Genomic DNA, 21,177 nt, shown 5'->3' with positions numbered 1-21,177 from the left:
AGTCTCCTTTTGGGGAAACCAGCCAAGCCTATTGTATAGGCGTCACATAACTTGAACATGTCTGTGTAACAACCTGTGCAGCTGCCCATGACTGATAGAATAACTGCAGCCATCTTGAGAGTGTGTAGAAGACTAGAATGAAAACAAGTATTGTGTAGATGCTATTGCTGCAGACTCACATTTGCTGGTATGTAGTGCTACATGTGAAAGCACAGTTTGTTATTGTTGAACAGAAAAAGTCACCAATTCTTATGCCTGGTCTGGAGTCCCGCCCTGGAGGCCTAGTTGTAACTTGGCAATACAAATTCTAACTGCAGTACTGAAAAGGCAGGTATTGGTTGTTGAGCTGATGAAAATGGATGAAGATCAGATGTCTGCACTGATTCTTTTTGTTTTCTCAGTTACTGTAATTTCCAAAGATGGTAAATCCCCTGTGGGTGCTAACTGGCTAGTGAAGCTCTTAGCAACTTCTCCGGAACTATTGTTGATAGTGGTGTTGGATGATTCCTTTATGCCAAAGGATCTCTCTTGTAGGGTTTAAAATGTTCTCATTTTTCTTATTCCTGGAGCACAGAAGCTAAAGGAAGAGACTTGAACTGCAGTGTCTTCTGTATTCAGCTGAAATCCAGATACACATCCCACAGCCTCCTGCGCAACTGTTTGGGCAGAGTGACTTTAAAAATACTGATGGTGGTAAAGGTTACTTTCTAATCAGGATGGAATTGATGCTTGTGCTGTGGAAAGTAGCAAAAGACATGCACAGTATGGTAACTCTAGAGATGTAAAAGAAACTTCCTGCCCTTTATTTCCAGAAATATTTTCTGAAGTCCTTGAAAGATTGTTCAGGAACTTCCTGATCCTCTGGTAACAGTGGTTCTTAACCACATGATTTATCATTTGCCTTTGGCAAGAAAGTTCAGTTCTTTCCTATTGAATGTGGACCTTGCATTATTGCCTCAGGGAAGTGTTACTGTAGTGCGTATCACTTGAGGCTAATTCAACCTGCCACTTGGAAAATGCCCCTGGTGCAGATTGTAGCACTGCACCATTATCTCAAGCTATTTTTCATCAGAAGCAGACTGCATCTGTTCTGTATGATCTATATAGCCCGCCAGTTTATTTTAAGTTAGCATGTGGAGTGGGGGCTTTTTTTACCTGTAAGGCTTTGATTGGTTTGGCTTCCAGCTGTGTGATAAGAACCTTTCTTCTGTGTCATACCAAAGCAGCCCTAGACATCCAAAGATGTAGGCCCACATCAACTGATCAATGTTGATGCTGTTCTTTTGCTGTCCCTCCACTTGAACAGTTCTACTGCCTCCTTAGCTGTAACCTCCAAGCTTCCTGCCTGGATGCTCAGCTGAAGCAGGGGCTTAATGTGGCTGAAAACACATGGGAAAGAAACTTTCATTCATCTGAAAGCTCCCTGAACCAGACATTTATCCAGTCCTAGATCAAGGATAGACTTGGGGACATGTGGCAAGGAGAGAAAGGAGGTGAGGGAGGGGTGGAATTTTGGCAGCTGCAATTAAAATCAGCTTACATCTTAGTGCAGTTGTGCTCGTAAGGTTTTGGAAAGAATAACTTCATGGTTTCAGCAAGATATATCTGTGAGCATAGGATATGATAATCAGAGGAACTGTGGCTTTGGAATTTCCTTCCTCCTCAGTTTTTTGAGACATGCATTTTGGTACACATCAGAAATGCTGAAGATCACACACCTCAACCTTTCCACCCTTGAAAAGGGAAAAGGGAAAATAATATGAAGGCTTGATTAATTTCTTATATTAGGTTTGTTTGCTATATGTCATTAGAAGTAGATCAGGCAGGGAAAAAAATTTTTGTAACCGGTAGGGAATTTTCCCCTTTGAAAAAGAGTAAAGCTTCATTAACATTTCAGCCAGCTTTAAATTAAAATTTTCATCTGAAAATAATGAATAACATGTTTTGAGTGCCAGTGAGTCACATCAGGGCAGTATCAACCCAAGTTTCTTGTGTGTACAGCTTGTGATGTGGATCCTTTATCATCAGTCACAGTGTTACTGTGCCACACATGCTGGTGTGAGTATGCCTGTTGAATTAACACTTGGCCTTCTGCTGATCACATAAAGCCAGCGTGCTGCATACCACGTGGGGCAAACTGAGCAGAGCAGATGACTGCTGGGTCCTGAATTTTGCACCTGCTTTGTCTGCACACTGACTTGGCTAATGCTTTTTACCATGAGTAGCCCTGTTCCATTCCATTGCAATAGGTCTGCTGACACCAGAAAAGTTTTCACTTGATATATTTCTGTAGGACAGGCTCTCAGAACATGCTGCCAGAGTGACTGGGTTTTCTTTAACCCATCCGTGTGCCACTCACTGAATGCTGATACTTTACTTTCCCTGCCCCACTGCAGACAGGTCATTGAGTTTGATGTTGGGAAGGGGAGAGTTCAGAAGTGAAGCTAGTGGGTCTGCTGTGCAGGCAGTGACAAATGGCAGATTAGTCTGTATCCTTGGGTTTTGCACATTTGAGGGGACGTGGGCATTTGCAGCATGCAGCCTGAAATGCTTTTTTTTCCTGCAAGATTATGTCAAGTCTACATGGATTAGATTTGTAGATGTCCTGAGCAATTGGTGCTTCAACTGCAAAGCCTTTGGAGAAAAACCCTTTGCTGATTGTATCATGCTTTTGATAGGGTCTGTATTGGAGTTCCTGGCCACTGTTACTAAAGGTTTTTTCCTTCATGCAAGATCTTAAAGATAATTTTATCCTCTTTTCCCCCCCCCCCTCCTCAGGGAACTGGAGGGCTTGACGCATCCTTTACATCCTGCATTTACTCTGACCACAGTCCCTCCCTGTTCTCACAAGCAGAGCTCAGCCCTGCTTCCCTTCCTGTTGATTCCCAGTCAGCTACATGGTAAGTTTTCATTATCTCTAGACTTGTTGCCACAAGGTAAAATTCTGGCAGACTCTCTCTAAAATCCATTAGCACTGGGCATTGAGGGCAGAGTACTTCATGCCCATCAGAGATGGTTCAGTTGTATTCCAGGCTGACTACAAGGAAAGGAAGATAGCATTGAATTAGCATAGGAGCTGAACTTCAGCATAGATTGTTATAGGAATAAAATATGAAGTAAAATATGTGACAGAATTAAATCCATCAGTTCTAATAAAGGAAACAGAAGAAAGCAAAGAAATATTGGACCCTTAAATCCCATTAACCAGGCCAGAGAGAGAATGCGTTAAAAGGAAGCTGCACTGTATCTTTTTTCATTGTTTGATGAAATAATCTTTTTCACCCTTTAAGTAGTGTGTTTAAAACTCCTAGTATTTCTGAAACAAAGAGAATATACAGCCACCGAGCTAGCTGGTTTTTATACCTTCCTTTTCTGAGTATTGTCCTTCAGTGCAATACAGAGCCATTTCTTTGTTCTCACAAGCTAGCAGTTAAATTGTATGTAAATGTATGCAAATTAGATGCTGTCTAATAAAGAGAGTCATTAGATGGAAGAAATATTTAGTTTAGGGGAAAAAAGAGAAGAAAGCAGGTGTATTTTGCAGTAGAAAAATGTAAGATTGCAAAAGCCCCTCAAACTTTGGATGAAGGCTTTTTATAAAGCCATTAAGATATTTTCTAAAAGACTTGCCCTACTCTTGGTCCTATTTTCTGCATGTTTTTTTATGTCTATACACTTCTGTGTTCTTTTCTTAAAACTCACACTGGCTGTTCTATACACATAGATATATAAGTATTGTATTCATAAGGTTTTTGTTTCTTTAAGTCATATAGCTATGAATTTACATACATATACCTTGCACTAGGCTATGTTTTTTGCTTACTGAGTAGACAGAGGTGGAATCCATGTGGTAAATTTTATTTTCATGGATTGATTTATTCATCATGTGCTCTGACTGGATACCTTTTTCTCACTAAATCATCTTCCTCCATTTAATCAAACCTCTCCTCAACAATTTCAAAGCTTTCTTTTTCCCCCCATTTTATTTATCCACTGAATCTCAGTAACAGATATTTTTCCATTCTTTCACTTGCATTTTTTGCCAAGTTATCCCTTTTGAGGTATGGACCTGATTTAAGTCTGAAGCAGCAGTGACCTTTCTAAACATGAAGTCACAGCTTTACTGTCAGGTGTCACAGCACTAAGATGCTAGCAACGTGAAGCTTTGTGTCATCCAAAGCTGGAGATTCCACACCTCCAGTGGATGGAGCACTAGTATCCATCTAGGCTCTGAAAGATTTAAAATAGATAAACCTTATTTTCTTGCCACTTTCAAGGAGAAAAAAATTTTAGACTTTTATCTCTCTACCATAGAATTTCTCGTCCTACTATCAGCACTTCTGTTTGGGTGGACTAGAATACAAAGATGACATGGCTCAGTTATTTTGAAGTCATTGCTGTATTGTGTTTCTGATGGTGAGTTATCATGGTTCAGGCAGATGAGACAATAGCTGTAGGTCGACTTGCATATTTTTTCTGTTGCATTTTTGCAAGTCTGGAAGTCTAAAGACACATATATATGTGTGTGTATAAAATATATGTATATAAAAATAATGTTGTTTAAATATTTACATATAAAGCCAAGGGATTGGCTTCCTTCCCAGAATTACTGGAACTACCTTCCCCAGGAACATTTGGACTTGAAAAATCTCTACAGCAACACTTTTCTTCTGAAACTAAACAACTTGTGAAATGAGTGACTAGTTCTGCACCCTTTGTTGTTCATGTGGGTTCTTTAGCTTGGGGTGATGGAGAGACCTCTGTGCATGGGTAATTCATTTCCAGCTAATTATGGTGAAGTTATCTTTTATTCCTCTTCTTCGCTTTAGTTTCTCATTGCCTCATTTTATGAGAGAGAATTCACAAGGGAAACTAGCACAGTGGGAGTATTTTTCCTACGGTTCTAGGACAGGTCCACGCAGTGTGCCGCATCTGGGCTGCGTGCAGTCTACACACTGCAGTTCCCTTCTGGTCAGCTAAAGGGCAGTCAGACTTATGACTCAGAACAAGCTGACCTCCCAGTTGCCCAGTGTCCCAACAACTGACTGAGCACTCAGCAAAGAAGCCATAACATGTGTCTGCTACCCAATGGGAAATGTAGACAGGATCATTGAAGGAGGTAATGGAGGGTTAGCAGTGAATGTTTCAGGTACTTTTGAAGGTATAATAGAATATGTAAGGTGAAGACTGTGAGGAATGCAAGGAAAATCTGAGCTATAATATAAGGATTCTAGAAAGAGATGAGGTTGAAGTGAGGGGAAAGATGAAGTACAGTGATGGCTAGGAGGAATGAGGCCACATTAGTGAACAGAAAATGTTAGTGGTTTACTGACTCACTTGGGGCAAAAGTCTTCTAGGCTTTCTGGCATTGAATGTCCAGGAGAACTGAGTTACTAGTGATGCAGGCATTTAACATGGATGTTGACACAGTTTTCAATCTAGCTAGGTGTAGCTATGCACATTCTTCAGGTTTTGGGAGGTGGTTGTTAAACCTGAAACACTAATTAGGAGATTTATGGTGGAAATGGGACAGGCTAGCAAATAAAGTACCTTCTGTCTCTCATATTCTTCAACAGGTTGCAAAAAATACATACAGGCAAGTGATGTTCAATTGGGGGAAGAAGGATGCAGGCTTAGGGGCAAGGATCTGATTAACTCTATATTCCTTTCCATGCTTCCTGTGGTCTGGAGTAATTGTTCAGGGCAGGAGAGAATTCAGCGCCTACGTATTTTTGAGGATACGCATCTCACTACCCTACTTGTCTCAACAATAACAATTGTTATACTACAGCTTTCCTACCCTGGAAGTACATTGCAAGCATATATATGCATTAAAAGATGTGAGACTTCTGTATCCTGTGGTAATGAATCCAAAAGCAATACTGTAGACAGAGGTAGGATTCAGACCACTGGTCCATCTGATCAGGCATCCATCCTATTAAATGTTTTCTGCTGCAGCAGTGGGAGGCACAAGAAATCCCAAGTTGTAATAGTGGAACAACTAATTTTTTCACTATTGATCTTGATAGTAAATTAGAAGTTGTGTTTCTCAGGACCTTGTGCAGCTTTAAAGAAATAGTTTTAAGAAATAAAATATGCCACACTAAACTAATCCTAGAGCTAACGAACAGGCATTGGGACTAGCAGCTTTTGCTATTACCTACTGCTTATTATTGTTATTATTATTATTTCTTTTTAATTATGCAAAGTGCTAATCAGTTTGATTATGCACAGTGCTAATCAGGTTAATTATGCAAAGTGCTAATCAGTTATTCTCTAAGCACACGAGGAGAGCAGAGGTGCTGGCAGTGAATGGTGGTTCTAGATGGGGGTAGTCACGGCAGTCATTCCTTATTAACAGAGGAGTAGGTGAGATGATAGGGGTTTTTGCTTCCATTAGAAGTAAATAATAAAAAAAAAAAAAAAAAAAACAAACCATGAGGGGGATAGCTCTGGTGGGGTAATTCTTCTTTCACAGCAAGGCAGACTTTTTTTCCAAGTCAGCTCATGCTGTTGGATAATTTCTGTAGGAGTTTGAGTGCACTGATTTGGGAAAATGTATTGCAGAGTAGTCTTTTAATGGATAGGGTACAAGGTGCACCCACTTAATATGTTGAGGTGCGTAACTAGAAAAAATCACAAATTAAGGGAGTTTGGTCAATGTAGCAGTCACCTTTTAAGCACTGGTAAGTAGGATACTGATAATGCAACCTGTATGATGGTTGTTCATATGTTTTTATGGTTGAGGGCACTGTGTGAGCATACAAAATATATTTCTTTCAGTGTAATACCTTTAAAAGCTGTAGGAATGTAGGTTACCTTATCAGTGGAACGTATGTTAGGTGCATTTCTTCTTCCTCTTTAGTGCTAAATTATAAACAAGAATTTTGTCTTCCTGTGAAACAAGATCTGTTTTCAGTAAGCTATGTTCTCCTGACAATTACTGAAGCTTCACTCTGTCTCTCTTATATGCTCTGTGTCTAATATCTAACCAGTATTCCTTATTTGATTATGTTTCAGTATTGGTGTGGGATACATAAGCATCACTTTTTTCAGTTAGTAATGGAGATGACATTCCCAGAGCAGAAAGCTACTTGCTCATAAAAGTGTTGGGTAAAGCATCTTAAGAGATTTTTAAAGTCATTAAAACAAAAGACTACTTCTGTATAAGGCCATCAGTACTAGAAGGTTACTGCACCAACAATGCAAGAGAAATTTTCTTTGAAAAATTAATCAATGAGGGTACTTACTTATGGGGATTCATGACAAATTTCCAAGTATATTTAAGGTAGAAAATAAAGCAAAGATTCAGTAACATATGGCTTTAACCAGAACCTGAAAATGGATAGTATTGCCTTCTTGGCTATATGACTACTCCACAAGACACTGATCCTTGAAACAAGTTTACTACCAGATATGTGGTCACAAACACTCATCTCTTCTTAAAAATTCCTTCTGGTGTTAGAAATCTAGACAAACCAATGGTCTGGTGTCAAGTCTAGAGCCTTAGGTCTGAAGGAGGAGAGTATGGGGTGCAAATAACCTTAAGTGAGAGGGGGATACACCAGACATCAGGGTCCTGAGATCTGAATGCTTTCCTGTCTGAGAAGAATCCTCTGAAGCTGATGTGCAGCTTCTCATAAACTGATGATGGATCAGGTCTTGGCTTCCTTTAAGTGCTGCTCCAGAAGAACTTGGTCTGTTTGCCTCAGATCTGATTTTGACTTGAAGTTGTCTGTTCCTCAGCCAGGGTATTTCCATAGGTTTATTGTTTTATTTTCGTTTATTGTCAGTGGTTCCAGTGCCTGTTTGTTCTTTCAGTGCACTCCACTCCTCCCTCATCAGCATTTTGATGAGGCACAATAGGAGAGTGTGTATGATCTACCAAAATAGGGGAAAACTGACTTTTTCATGCAATCCCTTGGCATTGAGCAGCCCTGCAGGAAGCAGATCTTACTTAGATTGTTGTAGTAACAGAAAGTGACAGTCACACACATTCTTGATCATTTCTCTGTTTTTTGGAGGCTGGACTTGTTATATCGGAAGGGAATCAGTTTGAAATTTATTGCGATGCTTTAGGTATGTTCCTTGTTATCATCCACATCTTTTCAAATACAAGTCAAATCCTATGGAAAGAAAACTCAAAAGTTTTCATGTTCCTATGTGTATTTCCCCATAGTATTTAAAAGCTGTTGTAGAGGCAGAAGACCCTTGAAAGGCCAAAAGCATAAACCTCACACCACAGTATTTGCATCTTAGAAGTATAAATCTACCTGAGACATAATCATAACTTCTGTTGAATTTCACCATCTCAGATGGCTGGCCTTCTGATGAACTGGGGAGCTAGAAAGGCACAAACTCACATTTGGCTCCCATTCCTACTGTTTTCTTTGTAACCCTGCTGAATTGCATTACCTTGCTCTATTTTAGTTTTTCTTGATGGTAGTAAAGTATGGTTAATAACATGGACCTAATGCAGTGGAGGTGGTTTATGAGGCAAACATATTGTTTGCAAAGTGCTTTGATATCTCTGGACTAAAGGAGTTATAGAAGTGCTGTGTACTATGGGGAGTTATTTGTGTTATTAAGAAGCATCAACAAATCTTGTGATATTGTGTAAATTAGTGCAAGATGGCACCAAAACAGTTTGTGTATTCCTAAAGAGTGAAATAAGTGGATGGAGAAAACTCAGTTGCATTAACATTAGGCTAATGGGTTAGCAACAAATGAGGAGACCCTAGTAAAGAAACTGTGCCTCCTGTGCTTTAAGTGTGTCTTGAGTGAACAGAGAATGCATTTGCTTGTATGGTAGAAAGTTGTTGCTTCAAAACTGCTCCTGCATTTTCTTGAGGACCTGGTCTTCAGAGGTGCAGGCTAACTGCTACTCAGCCCAGCAGGAGCTGAGTCTTCTCATTGGCATTCACACAACTGGGAGCTGGTGGAGAATTAATAACAAAAAGATTTAAAATGTTCAGCCTGACCTTTTAAATTTACTGACCTGCATTCAGGTTACAAATACACAGCAATTTTCTCTTGAGCTGCAAAGACTCTAAATGTTAAATCAGTAACTCGATCAGACTAGCAGCCCTTCTCCTTTCAGTTCTCTTGTGCCCAGCTGCCATGACTGGAGTAAAGGAACAAGAAAACTATCTAAACGTGTCCCTATCTTACTGTGACACAAGTACTTGGAAGAAGCCCCACTGACATAAACTAACAGAAAGTGACATATTGTTTAAAAATTTGTTTCAAATGTCTTCTCCCATTGATCTTCTTCAAGGGAGATAAATAAACACTGTGTGTGGTGCAGCCAGTCTGAGTATTTTTGCTTCTACAAGTGTTTATACATTCCCTGGTGGGAATGTATTGCTGTTTGTTGACTATAAATTCCAGACCTGTATGTTTGTAATGTATACATTTACAGGAGCAGTGCTGTTTTGGGAGTATGGTCAGGTTAGTGCCTCCTATGAACAGTACCAGGTGAATAGTGGGTGGGGTGGTTTTTTTTCCTCCTTCCAAAGCAGTCAGTTTGTCTTTGTGCTCCCAGTGAAAGAGAGGCTGTGGTAGCAGGAACTTTAGTAAAGCGGGACCTTCTGTGCTCAGATTAATGAAGGTAGGTGCACAAGGAAAGCCATGTAGGATCTGTCGGGGAGGAATAAAGTTACTTTAACTTTTCATCTAATTAAGAAATAACTTTGTCGTGCTCTCAGTGTGTTCAGTGATGATGTATATTTTCTCTCAGGAGGAAGTGACTGAAGTTGTTACAGGTGACAAAATGCCTGGTGGCAGAGACCCCTCCTGCTCCTCTGTTCCTGTTTTGCAGTTCTCTCCCATGTCTTTGAACAAAATCTTCCCTTTTTCACTTACTGTTACTATCAGCATCTTAATCCCCAGGGCAGCAGGAGTGTGTAGAAGATTTTGGTGATGATGGAGGCACTTCTTATTTTCTAAACTGAGTGAACATTGCTACCTGAATATACTGTATGTGTAGGAACAGTTCAGCTTAATCAGTTATCATTTCTTCTGTTAGGTGGAAATTTTCCTTGAACGCATGCTTCTGTTGCATTTGTCCGAGTTAAAATTACATGTTTCTGATGTTCCAGATTGTTTAAAGTCTGCCTAGCGCTTTCCTTTCTGCTCTGTCTCATGCACATTATCTACATTTATTAGACACAGGTTTCATTGCCTTGCAGTTACCATTACAGAAACCACTCTCATCTAAGTTTTATTGAGTTGTAACCATTTTTAGTTGTAGTAGCTTTAAACGTAATTTTTGAGAGAGGTGCTTCTGCCACAGGTGGGCTGTTCACAAATCTGATGCTGAAGGAAAACATTTGGGTTTGCCCATGCTAAAATATTCTGATAACATCTTTTAAGAGTTCTTGTGCCTTCATGGTTTGAAATGAAATCAGCTTTGTGGCAAGGACATATTATTTTTGTTCTACTCGATACTTGTGTGTTTCACCAGCCTGACAATAGCTGTTCCATGAAAATAAGGAGGACCTACTACCATTATCAGCTTTTTAATGAACTCAAGAGGCAGAGATCTATCTAGTGGGCCTGCAAGTTGCCATACTGTTGATAGCCACAAAGCACTGATATGTTGGTGTGTAGCAGATTCCCTTTTTCGCTTGGCTATTTGAAAATCCAGGGAATTAAATACATGGGGAAAAAAATGAAATAATATTTCATATATCTAAAAGTCAAACCTGTGAATACTAGAATTAAAGTTGAGAGAGCAACCTTAATTCAACTTCCCTGTGCTTTTCCAGTTTTTAATTATGTAATCGCATGCTGCTCTTGGTGGGAATCAGTCTTCTCATAGTATACCTGATGGACCTGGTCTGAGGTTGGAGAGAGGTTCTTAAGAGACTGTTTTCTTTAGAATCAGCTGCCTCACTTTCTGCAAACACTGGAAAATGTTTAGTATATGAGACAACGTAGCAGAAAATCAAAGGGTGCTTTTATTCTCAAGCTTACCATGAGAGCATGCATGTGCTTAAAGCAAAAAATGTGCTTGAATTGAGCTGCTTGTAAAATCAGACATCTTTAGGTGGATTACAAAGCAAACTAGTATTTCTGATTTCTCTTACCAATTCACTTACTCATTTTAACTCTTCACTATTTCTATCTTTTCAAACATTCTGTTTGATTTCCCTGAAGGACAAAAATAAAGTCAAAGCAGTAGTAACAGCCTACCCTGGTCTTCCCTTCTTTCTCATCACTTTGCTGGATGAAAAACACTTTTTTTTTCCTTTTTTCTTTTTTTTTTTTTTTTTTTTTCTTTTTTTTTTTTTTTTTTTACTCTCCCTATAAAATTGCAATTTCCAGGATTTTGACTTTCAGTTGGTAGGAAGTGCACTGTGTTCTACATTATTTACTGACAAAAGTGCACACAACTCTTCCTGACACTTTGACAGTTTAGTGGGAGATGCTGCTCTAAGTAGAATGTGTCTGTATCCAGGTCCGTTTTCTAAGCGCTGGGAATTCAGCTGTTTTCTTGTGAATTCTTCTTTTCGTATTTTATTGCTACAAAGAGAACACAAAGAGTGCCTGTTTCTTTCTTTCTCTCTTTTTTTTTTCCTTCCAGTTGACACAATCAGTATTATTTGAAGAAAAAAATTACACACAGAATGGGAAATAGGGTGGGAAAGTGTAATAGGATCTGCAAATCTTTTCTGTCTTGTCTGAGTAAATGAGAGCTGATGAGAGATGCAGCACAATGAGAGCTGGGGAATGCTTGCTGAACTGGTATATAAAGATTGTTTCATTTTGCTTCATTTCATTTTACTGTATTGAATTTGAAAGAGAAAATTGCAGCGGACATGAAAGTTTGCTGTGGAAACACCTTGGGTTGCTGTACCCTTGACATGAACCTGGGCAAACATGAAAAGGAACGTTAAGTAAAGTAGTGTATGAATTGTGTAGGTGTGCTTCAGAAGCTATTTTTTGAAGAATACCCTTTCACAAAGAGTGGCCCTGCCTCTCGGGTTATTCTGCTGCTTCTGTTTTTAATCTCTTAAGGTGTCACTCTGAGTTGTCTTTCTTGAGGTTTTTTTTGTAATTTGATGGGAGGGGGACTGTGTTGATTCAAAACCATACTGATTTGGAAGATTATGTAGCAACATCGTTTTTTGCATGCCAAATTTCAAGAAAACCAGAAGGAGATTATTTGTTCGCCCATTTATGCCCACCCTAAAGGTTCATCCCCCTTTTTCAAATGAGTGTAACTCATGGGAACCTGGTCCTAGGTAGGGTGCAACTACAGCAATGCACTCCTCAGTAGATAATTTTACCTTGCGTGTTACAAGCTGTGGTGCTTTTGTCCAACTGGAGTGACTGCACATTGTTTGCTGGAAGGAGGAGCTGTAGTTAAACTCAGATGTAAGTCAGTTTAATTTGAAAAGATTTTTCTTATGCTACCTTATGTATCATTAATTCTCAAAAACTGGGGAAGATAGGATTTTTTTTTCCAAGTCAAAGTAGTTTGCAAAGGTCTGAAATAATGCATGAAAAGCAAACTTTCCTGCATAAAAACTCTGACAACACAGACTATAAGATTTGACACTCCTGTTGGAGCCCTTGGGAGATGTCTTTGATGATAAAACATAAAAATTAAACATTTTTCCTAATCTAAGTATGCACATTGTAACGTTCAGAAGTAAGATTCAACATCCTTGTCTTCAGAGTCCGGCTGATGTGACCCCAAGGCAGGTTCATGCCATAACCAGATTTAAGATTCTTCCCTTGGAAAAGTTTTTTGACTTCTGGATTTCTATGACATAGGCATGCTTGGCAAGCCTTTACTTAGCAAGCATTTTGCTTTGTACACATATTCCCTTATCAAAGCCTCAGAAACTGAAGAGGAGGTTGTAGGATTAGAGGGCACAGGAAGAGAAATGAAGAGGGATAGTTTTACTTTTCTCCAAGCAGAGGGATAATGTAATATAGTTTTTCTGCTGCTCTGAGGGTAAGGGAAAGATTGGGTAAGTTAATTCCTCACCCCTCCACACCCACCATTACCACTCCCTCTAAATGGAGACCCAGAAAGTGCAAAGGTACCCATAGGGAAGTTAGTGTCTCTGGATGTGACTCATTCCAAGGAGCATCTTTTGAGTTCAGTGTCTGAAATCTTACTGTTGCTCAGTGTCATGGGTTCATGTTGTAAATTTAAGCAAAATCAATTTTTTTCCTTGGTTGTGGTTTTGGAAGTGGAAATGTTCTTTTTTTTTTTTTTTTTTTTGGGTTAAACTTCATAGACTCAAACAGGTAAAACTTGGATAACAAAAGAAAAGTGATGAAATCAAAATTCTCCCTCTAGGAGTGGATAGTGCATGGAAAAGGGGGCAATGTTCCCAGTATGTTGATTAGATGTAATGGCTACACAGCATTAAGAACAGATCTAAGAATTTAAAGGCTGATTTAAATGCAGAATGTGTTGAGATATATTGGGGGTGCAGTAAGGTAATCAATCTTTTCTGCAAATTATTTTAGTCGAGTTTTTATGCTGTGCAGTCTGTCTACCTGTGCTAGTTCATATACAATAGTAATTCAAGGAATATTCTGTTTTAGCAGAATAAACAATTTTTTGCTGCTTGCTGCGTGAAATGTTTGCACTTGTAAATTCCACAGCCTCTTCCACCCGCCTCCCATCCAGCATTGTTTTGTCTGATTATACAACCTTGAAAGTTTAAAATTGACTGGTTTACTGTAAGAAGCATTAAGTAAATGCAATCTCCCTGTTTTTAATAACAGTAACTCAAATGTCATGTGAGATCACACCAGTACTCCAGTGTAATTAAGTTTTGGTTTTCTTATGCACTCCAAAATGCCTGTGATGTGCAGTTAATAGTATTTTTCAGACAAGTATTAGGACACCTCAGCAATGATGCCAGTGTGGGCTAGTATCTATCAGCAATGCAGACACTACAAAATAAAGGAAATTTCAGGACACTGTTATAATTTGTCTAAAAATATGCATGGCAGCAGAGCTTTTTTACCTGAGTTTAGAGAGTGATAAGGCTTTGAATTACAGTGAAGCTTCATAAATGAATCAGACATGAAACAAGATTTTCGAATTTAAGTCCAGCGTGTATTGAGAGTGAGATATGGCTGAATATCAGATCTTCTGCATCTTGGATTTTGTATAATGACTGTACCTCAAGTCTGTTTTTTGCTATGCAGATTTTGACCATAAGCTGATATAAGACTGCACAAGAAGTTTTGGAGAAAAGCATTGAATAAACTTTTGGTTAGTGTGCATATATACAGAAACGTTATTTTTTTGTTTTGTTGTTTAAAGAAATCATGTTTTTTCAATACAAGAGCATTCTTTTTCTATTTCTAAGGAAATAAAATAGTACTAAAGATGGCTCAGAATTACAGAGGAATGCCTTGAAATTAGTGAAACAAAATATTTCATTTAATTTAAACTGGTGGAGATTTTTTTTCTGCTTATTTCAAAGAAGTTTCAGTTTTCAAATGTTTTGAAGATGAAGGCCAAAATTTTTCAATTCACAAGGAGGAAGAATTTTTCTGAATTGGCTCCATCTGACATGCTGTTACCTAGGTAGGTTTGGATGTAGAGCTGGATCTGCATATGTGGTATGGGTATAACAGCTCTGTAACTGGGGACAAGACCTGATTATTCCGGTATCTTGGACTGTCTGGGCTTGAGTTTGCAGTGTCAAGATTTTGGGATTCTTGAGATTCAGCTTGGTTGTGTATAGAAGTGTTGGAATTGAGCCCCTAGTTCCTTTCTGAAACAGTCCCCTTGGATATGATAGGACTGTCAGACTTGCTGACAGTAATGGTAAAGTTTTGACATGTTAATGAAGCCTCTCCTCCCCTAGAAAGCTGAAGTATACTTGCTTTATGTAAGTATTTATGGACACAGTAAAGACTAATAGGTAATATATGGGCCATCTTCTCAGTCACCTTCTTTTCAGATCATGAGCTAACACATGTGTAAAGCTTAGCTGTGTTGTGGGGACAGAAGACCTGAAAAATTTCTGGCAAGTAGCCATAAAATAGCCCTTCCCTTACTTTATTAAAACAGTACATGCAAATGGCTAACCAACTGTTTATTTTATTCATGCAAATTTTTGCCCATGCAAATTTAGACTGCGGGTTTCCTTCATTACACAGAAAGAGGTTAGAATGTCCTTTTGAGTGGGTAGTAATAACAAAAATAGTTTAGTAGCACCATCTTTTTTTCTGTTTTCTCCTTAATCAAACGAGAACCACACAGACTTCAGCGTGACGGCTGCATCAGGGAGGACTACAGGATTTGTCCCCACAGATATTAACTCATGGCAATCCTACGATGAGCTTTCTTTGTCTGCTGTCTGCCTTTTAGGGGGACTGATGGGGGCAGAAAGCAGAGAAATTGGGACAGGCAGTGGGAGTACCTGCCGTGGCTTCAACTGTCCATTGCCAGCTTGGAAATGCTAGTTGACATTTGAGAGAACATACTTTGTATGAGAAAGTGATGAGTGAATGGAAATTAAAACAAAAGGGTTGAAAATAGAGCTGTAATCTATCTAGCCCTGCATCTCAATAAACCAGGGACATTATTTCAATAGTGAATTTGGGGCAGATATTGCAGCAAGTGCCACAGTAGCGGGGGGTCTTCCCCCCACTCCCTCCTCCCCTTCCATTAAATCTACATTTGGAAGGTGGATGGTGCTGACTCATAAATTAAATTGGGGTAATGCATACAGTGTATATATATTTCTGTCACTTTGTCTCAAATTAAACACGAACCTTCTCCCCTGACAAGATGATAGAAAAGTTAATTGCTCGCCCTGGCTTTAAATTGGAATTTGAATTTGCAAAATGCTAAAGGTTTATGAGATCTAAATCATGAGGAGCTTAAATTACATTCCTGTGATAAAATATTAATAAATCAATTAAAACATAAGCCGAGTATAATATTACTTTTTTTGTAGGAACCTTGAACACAATAATTCATTAGAGTGTGCAGTAACAATTATTGTATCTTTTTTAATTTTCTTTTTTATTAGTTTTGCTTTTTTTTAAACTGGGGAAAAGGCAACATCAGATGGGAAAACACCACACAATGATGGAATATTATCCTGGTACCAAATCTAGTCATCTCCTAGTAACGATGCATGTGCATACAAAAGCATTTGAACACCCTGAACTCCACACATTGCATTATGGCTCCAGTATAACAAGATTCACTCACTGAAAGCTGGGGGCTGTTTTTTCCCTTTTCACCATGGGAAAGAAGGGCAGTAGCACAGGAAAAAGGGAAGAAACCTTACTGCTCTTAATTTTTTTTCCTTTTTCTTTTCCAACCCCTTTCAATGCCATTTTATCCTTTTCTTATTCTCCTTCTATTCTTCTTTCTCTTTGTTGGTATAAGATTGGTATATGATTTCAGTGTCAAAAACATTAAAAATTCACAGACCTTTCTGTAAAACTGTCCTGACTTTTGTGTTGGGTAAACCTAGCCTAGGATTGGATTTGGTTGCTAAATTTTTAGTTATGTTGTGAACAACTCTCACAGCTCTAATCTTTACATAACCCATTTCTGTGTACTATATAAAGAGCACTTCAGGCACAGTATGAAACTTAGTTATTATTTGAGGAAGGAGGTGTTATGCTAGCTCAGCATGCATTTCTTATATGCAAACATTAATACACAAGGAATGCAATTATTACATATACCTGCACACCTCTAGTGCCTGTGAAGGTGCAGATTCCTTTGTCAAGTGCTTTTTGCCTTCTGTGAAATGACTGGACTGCGTATCTGATACAGCTATGCTCAGTAAAGATTCTAATTGCTATTATTACATTATTTCCGTTTGAATTCTTGAAAGGTTATTTAGTACAAATTATGTGTTAGTGCCAAATTGGCATCTCTGGGGACTGAAATCTGCTGAACCATACCCATAGCATAGGTCCCATGGCTGAGTGTTCTGCAGCCAAGGGGTTTTTGACTAAACTAGGGAATTCGAATAGAAGCCTCAGGCTGGTCCCCCTCTCAGGGACCATCAGAGACCATCAGAACTGTGTGCAGGAGGTGGCAAGGAAGGGGTGTGCAGCTGCTGCTCCCCCCTCTGCCTGTGAGCAGCCTGCAGCCATCTCCCTCGCAGCAGTGCGGGGCAGCTGCCTTGGCCAGCTGAAAGCAGTTAGGGCCAGAGTCAGCTGGGGAGAACAGTGAGAGGAGATCCAGGAGCAGGTGGTGGTTTGTGCTTCTAACCACCTGTCTGAGTAACACTTTCCTGTACTGCCCAGAAGCTATGGCAGGCTCCAGTTTTCCCTGGGTATGGGATCCCTCATGATGCTCAGGGCCCTCCCCAACGTGACTGTTATGAATGGATTCAAGGATCCTCCTTGACTGTGCTCCTGGCTGTCCTAACTTGGGAATGACCTCAACTTACAATTAAACCTTAGTTTCCTCAGGCTTTTGCACTTGCTGTCCCTTCGCAGTCAGGCTCTGTTGTAGTGATGCAGCATAAAATCAAACTTTATGTTTCTAAGCATGTGTACCATGTCAGTACTGCTAAACTCTTCATCAGTATTAAAGAGTCAGTTGTTGGGTTTTATATGCATTGCTTTTCATTTTCCCCTTTTTATGAAAAGGGGATGTGAGGAAAGTTGCTTTCTGCCAGGTCTCAGTGTCATGTAACAAACCAATGGTGGTGATTCAAGTAGACTACAGGTCTTCCAACAGCCCACCCTTGCACTGAACCTCACCAAAACTGGAGAAATGCCTGTTCATCAGGAAGTAAAAGGTGATCACTGAGCTTCTTTTGTGAAGACTAAGAAGCAGCCATCAGGTACAATTAGCTTCTTGTGGCTACCGAAATGAAATAGCATTTAAACAAACCAGCTAAAACCTTCATATCACCAACGTGGTCTGATCTTCCTTTATTATGATTTTTATAGCCATAGGTTGTTGAGGGTTGACCCAGTGTTATTTATTCATGGTGCTTGATAATTGCATTTACTCAATAGATTCCATACTTCACAAATTCTGTTTTAGAGTGTGAATCTTTGTGAGCATTCCTGTAAATAATTTTTTTAAATTGGATTAGTTGAAATTCATGTGTGTGCAGGGAGGTGTTCCAGATTTTCGTTGTGTACAGGAATGACTTCCAGCAGAAGCTAAGAAAACTTTCAGTGCCAAGTTATTCGTCAGTGCTATCTTTCATGAATCATAAGAGTTGCACTGGGGAAGTCATAGAATCACGGAATGTTAAGGGGTTTGAATGGACCTTAAAGATCATTTATTCCCAACCCCTTCTGCCATGAGCAGGGACACCTTCCATTAGATCAGGTTGCTCAAGTCCTTCTCTAACCTGGCTTTGAACACTTTCAGGGTTGGGGCATCCACAATGTCCCTGGGTAACCTGTTCCAGTCCTTTCTCTGTGGCACACTGTCCTTGCCTGGGGCATGAGGTAGACTATGTGCATAAGAGCATTGTTGCCTCCTGTCCCCAACTTGCCCAGAGCTGGAAGTTTATTTTAGCCCTGGGTGATATCAAGTGCTTGAGATGGTGAGTCGAGGCTGCATATTGGCTCATAAAAATGGAGAGGAGGGTGTGGGCTGGCTGGTGCCAGTACAGGGTACCCCCTGTACTGGCAGTTTTGAGGATCATCCTGTCCAAAACCTTACTTCCCTGTTCCATAAAAGATCACCATCCCTTAACTTTACCTTTACCCCAGGGAGGCAGCCTGCAGACGGATGGGTGGACAGACGCTGCCATAAGGATTTCCATGCCTGTTGGGGGCACTGAGGTTCTCGCCGATGATGGTAAACACGATTTGGCTCCCGCGCTCTTGTAATCAGGCTTACTCGCGCTGAAACAGAGATTGCTCTATTGCAGTGCCAGGCCTCCAGCAATACCAACTGTTAAATAATAAACAGGCCCTGGTTGTTGGCAGCAGCTCCCCAGCCCCCCCCGCCCCTGCCAACATGGAGTCCCCATTTTCTGGGTTTACCTGCCCGCCTGTGCTCCACAGCACAGACCAGTGCCCGTGTTAGGTGGAGGTGGAAGCAGCGCAGAGACATCAGTCTCTGTCTAATCTGCTTAGTTTATTATTCTCCAAGGACCTGGGGTGATATAGCAAACATGCAGTGCTTTGGCAGCACTAACAATGGCTGTGCTGTCGTTCTAGATAATATTACAGACTTTTGCCTGATGCATGGGATATTTTTTCCTCTGTTCAACTGCCCATTCTTTAAGGTCTTTATTTCTTTGCCTTTATTTTTTTCTTTTTTTTTTTTTTTTTTTTTGAGGGGTGGGGTAGCTGATAGGAGGGACTAGTTCCTACCTAATCAACTCTGCTTTTTCCTGTGAATTAAAAAATAAAGTAGTGGGTTTAACTGGCTTGTTCTCCTGGTGGCAGAATGGCATTTATTGTTTTATTGCATTAATAAGTATTACCGAGCATTTTTCATGTGCTTTATGGTTAGAATGGGCATTGAAATGAAGAGCAATTTTTTTAGTGAATGAAGGGACTCCATTATGGAAGTCACTCCACCACTGGGGAAAAAATACTGCAGCAAATAAGCCCCTGTTCTTACCTCCATTTGGCTACTTCTGTAATTTTCATTTGATTTTCTTTTTACTGTGTGCACTGTACACGTGTGGAAAACAGTATGTCCTGGTTTATGCAGAAGTGAAGCTCGAGCTCGGAGATGAGTTAGGAAAAATATTGTGATATTGTGAAGAAGAAGAGATTATACTGCAGAGTTAAAATGTAACTACGTGAATAGACTCAAGCGTACATATAATTTCCCTTTCGTTCTCTAAACCTTGACTGGAACACAAGCCAGAATTTTCACTTGTGGGATAATGATTTTATTTTTGTTCAACCCATATATGAAATTAATTGTAAGCAAAGATATTTTCCATTCCATACTATTAAAAAGTTCCATATTTGGAGTCAACTAAACTTTGCATAGTTTAGATTTGGTCATCTGTGAGGGAATATCTTGAGCTGTGGCTTAACCATGGCATGGATGCTATGAAACATCTTTGTGTTTTTAACAAATATGGCACTATAAAACGTGTGGTGTTTTCCATTTTTCTGGGGGGAAATATGTCATAAAATTCTCTATCTACTCTACTTGAAACTCTACTCTTTATCATAATTGTGGCAGGTGCAAGTATAAGGAACCAAATGTAATTAATAGTCAGACCTATGAGTACTGCCCTGTCACTAACACTTTCTCTATGCAGCTTTGCCATTACAGATCTGAGAACCCTGTAAGGCCCTTGCATAATTAGCGTTTAGTTTTTAAACTAAGAAACACAAGATGGTGAGGTCTGAGGCTCACTGTTGCTGTTTCCTGTTAAAATAGAGGGCGTTAATATGTGTATATCCATCCATTTTCAAGCGATGTCAAATCCAGAACAAGATGGGAAAACTTGAGTTTGTCTAAATCCTCGGGCCAAATCCTATCATATGATTTTCAGATCATTTAGATGATGTTAGGAGACCAGCAGCCTTTACTTCCCATGCATTTGTTTTCCTAGCATACTTGAGCACTTCTGAAAATTCCTGTGTGTTTTTTTAATCATCCCTGAAGGCTTTGGCCTGAACAAGCATCTGGCATTTGACGCAGTCTGTGTTGAGACTGCAGTAATGACTTCTTCCCCTGTTTGTCATTTACTTGAGGAGATCTCTACAGACAGTCTTTTGATTTATTCTCAATGGGAACAAGTTGGAGTTCACTGCTTCCGAATGTCTTCAAAATATGGGAGAAGTACAGGCAATGAACTTGTTGGTTAACTTGTTCTTTCTGGAAGTTGTACGATTTACACAGTTTTATACTTTTTCTTAAACTTTTTTTTTATTTCATAAGAATGTTGAAGCGATGCCAACAGATAATTTTCAGGAGGCTCAAACAGGGCAGCTACAGGTATGCAGGGAGAGGCAGTGCACTCAGGAGATTAATGAAGTGCCTTTGCAGCTGCTATTGTAGAAGCTGGAAACCTTGTTTCATTAAGCAGAAAAATAAACTACAGAAACAGAAGACTCCCTCTCCTTCTTTCTAAAAGTGTTTCCTTTCTTAAAATGCACATTTTTAATCCAGTGGGAAGAGTCTTTTCTTACTGCTGACATACTCCTTAAATCATATTGTTTTCAGGCAGTAGGTAGAGTGTGCAGATGAGTGACATTTGCTTGTAACTGTAAGTA

At 39.6% G+C, this 21,177-nt stretch overlaps 1 protein-coding gene across 13 annotated transcripts in view; it reads left to right on the top strand.

Moving 5' to 3' along the window:
* ZBTB20 (zinc finger and BTB domain containing 20) overlaps nt 1-21,177 on the top strand; it is a 502,167-nt gene that overhangs the window by 119,475 nt on the left and 361,515 nt on the right. For 11 of the 13 annotated variants that reach the window (XM_027653343.1, XM_027653324.1, XM_027653323.1 and 8 more), the window contains one exon: nt 2,779-2,900. The exons of the other annotated variants lie outside the window; for them this stretch is intronic. The gene's annotated coding sequence lies outside the window, so the exon portion shown is untranslated. The remainder of the gene's footprint in view (nt 1-2,778; nt 2,901-21,177) is intronic. 13 annotated transcript variants of the gene reach the window in all.

This window comes from Corapipo altera, unplaced genomic scaffold (genome assembly GCF_003945725.1).
Source record: "Corapipo altera isolate COAL_440 unplaced genomic scaffold, ASM394572v1 61, whole genome shotgun sequence".
Classification (NCBI taxonomy): domain Eukaryota; kingdom Metazoa; phylum Chordata; class Aves; order Passeriformes; family Pipridae; genus Corapipo; species Corapipo altera.
This window is presented reverse-complemented; position numbering and strand designations above follow the sequence as displayed.